The sequence below is a fragment of the Halyomorpha halys genome, unplaced genomic scaffold (assembly GCF_000696795.3).
Source record: "Halyomorpha halys isolate HHAL.00 unplaced genomic scaffold, Hhal_1.1 Scaffold253.1, whole genome shotgun sequence".
In the NCBI taxonomy this organism is placed as follows: domain Eukaryota; kingdom Metazoa; phylum Arthropoda; class Insecta; order Hemiptera; family Pentatomidae; genus Halyomorpha; species Halyomorpha halys.
Genome location: NW_027111492.1, coordinates 387,256 through 391,691, shown reverse-complemented (window position 1 = coordinate 391,691; position 4,436 = coordinate 387,256).

Genomic DNA, 4,436 nt, shown 5'->3' with positions numbered 1-4,436 from the left:
TGTTTTATTAATTAACATTTCAACCCTCAATACTAACCTAAGCGCATTGTTTATCTTGGCAAGAGGAAAGTCTTTATAGCGGCTCTCAGTTCAGGTAACTTATTTTAAGTTACTTTTAAGTTTATTTAATAACAGGTTATTTAATCCAACCTTTTGAATATTTGTCATATTCAATATGTAATTGTTTAATTTCTAATGTCTCTGTTCTGTTCTTGATAGCAGTAAACATTTTTTTATTTTATTTAATAAGATATGTAATATATCACTACGATATAATTAGTAATTTAATATGACATTTCTATCACCGTAGCATTCATGAAAAACTATTTCTATTCACTTTCACATCGAAAATTTGTTACTTTCGATAAAAAAATGATGAAATTAAATATTTAATTTCGTATGGTGAGATATGGAACAGAATGGAATAAAGGGGCTCACATGTTAAGTGTAGTGCTTATGATAAATTTTGAATTGAAGAACTGTTCAGTTAGTACAAGATTCCAAGAGGATAAAAAAGTTATTTCACCCCAATTGTTTATTACTTTAATGAAAACTATGTTTAATTAATAATCCAAATTGTCGAGTCTGCCAAGTATTGGCTGAGGGAATAAAAAATGGCGGCTGTTTCAAAACGTTAAAAAAATATATTTTTTCATTCGGAGCTGTATATCTTTAAAACTACTAACAACATTAGAAAACCTAATGTAACATAATTTAAAGTAAAGTAAATTTTTTATAATATAAGGCATAATTGAGCTATTTACGTTTGATTTTAATTACACTGCAAAAGTGATATAGTTTTGCTTTGTGTAAAATGTTATGCTGTATATTGGGTGTAATGTGTAAGTTTTGCCAGGGTGGTCATGGCGTTTTCTTGTTAAAGGCGCTTTTTAAATATTGTTCAATTTAACTATCTTAAGCCTCCTCTTGTTAAAGGAGTGACCTACAACTTGGGAAACCCAACCTCAACCCGAAGACTGAAGACCAGACTGCTATAGGACATACTGTTATAAATTTCAATAAATATAAAATTAATTCATTGTCACATTTCCTCTATTTTACTTTTTATTATTACTCATTTTATTTATTCATTATTATTTTTTTCTGTTTTCTTCTCTCGTCCCTTTTTCAAATTAACTTGTTTCTTTTTACTTTTAGACGGCAATTGTTTGTTAAGTGTACCAATATCATTATTTTTTGTTATTAATTTTACTTTCCTATTTTATTAAGAAGCGTTATTCTTATCTATTTATTTTATTTTTATATATACCTATTTCGTCAGGAGGGTACGAAGACAAAAGGGGTTTTAATGCGAAGCAGAGCTGAAGGCCTGTCCAAACCCACTTTTCCGGGAGATTGCCCCTCCACCAAGACCTGGGAAGTGACAAGACACTGTTCCCTCGGTCGACGTGCTCAGGAAAGGATTTCAGACTCAGTCTAAACCCAACCATTAATCACTAGTATAGAGGTCCCTTCCCACTCGTGACAACGCAGACGGCTAGTAAATGCCACAGTGCTCCCCTGCACATAGCGGGTCCCACAACCTACCTTAAAATGCCCTTCTGGCACTGAAAGGATATTTATGTCTGTTATTGTATACATATTCCCATTTTTTTATTATGTATTGGTTTTTGTTTGAGAAGGGTGAGAGAAAAAAAGGAGGGTCTTAGTGGGATAAGTCCGGACGGGAAGGATTACCTTTTTTTTTTGTTATGATCTCTTGTGAGATTGTGACATGTCGTACATTGACCAACCTACTCGTTATAATTGTCTATTTGAAAAGTCAGATAAGTAAGGCTACCACGGAGGATGGGAGTGGCGGGTACTCGATCTGGTTTTGGTACATGACCTACTTACTATCATGATATTCCCCATATCCTAGGCACCTAAGTGGATAGTTGCAATACGACCTAGTGTTTACTGCTGGCACCTTATACCCTGAGATAGCTTTGCGATTCTTCGATAACCACATTTGAATAGTAAATAGAATTAATTTTTTCCTTACATCCTTGGTGATATCGACAAAGAACATGGGGAAGGGCTGTTTAAATCTTTACGTAGATTATGTTTGAGGCTTCGTATCCTAAGTCCTTCAATTCATCTTTAATTATGCTTGTTAGTGTTGTGTAATGGAGACCTTAAATAACAATCCTGGCGCTTCTATCCTGTGGGAGTTGATATGATAAAAGTCATTACTTTTTTTTAATCTGAATGTTGTGCGTGAAACTTTCTGAAGAAGAAAAATCACATAAAAATATTACAAACAAATACATATTCGCAAGGTTATAATAATTGGTCCATAAACAAAATTTGTATAGTTTAAAATGTGTAGTCAAAATGAGTTTTTATTTTTAAAATTTCTTTAATACACCGAATAGGTACGAATGATACAAAAGGCATTTCTTTTTCTCTTCCAAGCCCGATGACTCTACAGGGTTTGTTATATAGGAGGCAGGTATCTATAATGGATTATATCTTGCACTACATTTCACACGTATGAAAATTGAGTCCCCTGTCTGATGATTGGGCTCTTCAGGTTTCGTAAAGACTATTAAGTACATTAGTTGTCCTCAGTCGAGTCTGAGTCTGTTTGTATATATCTACCACCTTAGTGGCCGTCCTGTTGGTGTCAGTGTCATGAATACTGGGTCCGTACAGTTCTGAAGGCTGTCAAAAAATTTGAAATGTCTCCTCGATATAAATTCTGTCACAGTCGGTAGTTCAAGTGTCGTATGAATGTGGTCCGTCTTTACTCTTTGAAGTGAAGTATGTCTCAATATACCGCTCTGAAACTGTTGGAACCTCTTGGTCGTTTAAGGTGCCACATTCGTCAGCATAGGTGCTCTGTAGAGTAGGGCTGGCCTGAGTGCACTCTTGTAGATCATTAATTTGAGGCGGAGTGAAAGATTAGGAGAAGTTAGCAGGTGGTTAAGCCTGTAGGACTTGGTCCTGACCTGGTAGATCTTATTGCAGTGGCGAGCTAGTGTCAGGTGTCTGTCAAGGGTGGCATCCAGATATACTATGCTGCCTGCTGATCTATTCGAATAATAACAAGATTAACGAGAACGGCTACCAGAACGAGAACTCGAACCGGGAAAAATGAAATATTTAAAGTTTAGTACCTCGGTTCACTATAGTTCCATTGCTTTGCAGTTATTCACACGTCTAATCGCATAAGAGTATATCTGTGTAAAATTTCATGTTCTAAGACCTTAGATTTTTGGAGATAAAGGTCTAAGACCTTAGATTTTTGGAGATAAAGGTAGCCGAAAACCGGAACTTGTTATATCGGGAAAATATATTCACGGGGCATGTTTTGTGTTTAATCACTTTTAATTAATTTTTTTCCCTTGCCGTGTTTTCAGCGCTCCTGTATTCAACATAACAAAAAATTTAATAACAGTAATAAATTTCAGAGAACTATATTAAAATGTATAACTGTAACAGGTGACTTAATAGCTTAAGTACGAATTATAAGAATAGTTGTATATATTGAGAAGGCAGCAAGTAGTGATGTCTTAAAAGTCATTTATTGAGATCTTTGTAAAGTCGTGGTGCTTGAATTTGACTACTATCGCGACTTCGCAAACGCTGTACGTAAATTATTTTAATTTACAATCATACACTTTCTTCATATGACTCATAAAGATATATCTTCATTTTCTTGTAAGCCTATTTACTCTATTTCTATCAGAGCTTTAGCGATTCTCTCAACATTCCCCTGATGTCTTCCTAGGCTATATTATCCACGCTTGCTAGGATTTCATGTTCCATACCGATGTGCATCCTTATATTTTCACTTGGTGTTTAGAGAATAAGGTTATAATATCAACAGCTCCTAGTACAAGAGCCCCAGAGGAGAAAAAAGGCAGTTATCTCACTCCAATTTTTGATTACTTTAATGAAAACTATGTATAATTAATAGTCAAAACTGATGAGTCTGCCAAGTATAGGTAGGGAGAATAAAAAATGGCGGCTATTTCAAAGCGATAAAAAAACTAATTTTTCATTCGGAGCTCTATATCTTAAAAAGTAGGAACAACACAAGAAAACCTAAGAGTACGTCATTTAAAGAAGAGTAAATTTGCTAAAATATGAGCCCTAATAGAGTTATAGTTTTCGAGATATAGCTTTTTAAATAAGCAACATTTCATAAAAATGTATGAGACGTACTAAAAGATCAGTAGTTAGTGAATTTATTTTAAAAATTCATATCTCAAAAACCATTTGACGTACAGATGTCTCTTAGCACTCAAATTAATGCTAGTTTAATGAGCTATAAAGTAGTTTATGATGTTTATCTTCGTAGGAGTAAGTCTGCCAAGTGGCAGATTTATCAATTTTGACTAGTAATTATACATTGTTTTCATTGAGGTAATAAAAAATTGGGGTGAGAAAACTGCCTTTTTTCTTCCCGGCTCTTGTATTATCCGGGA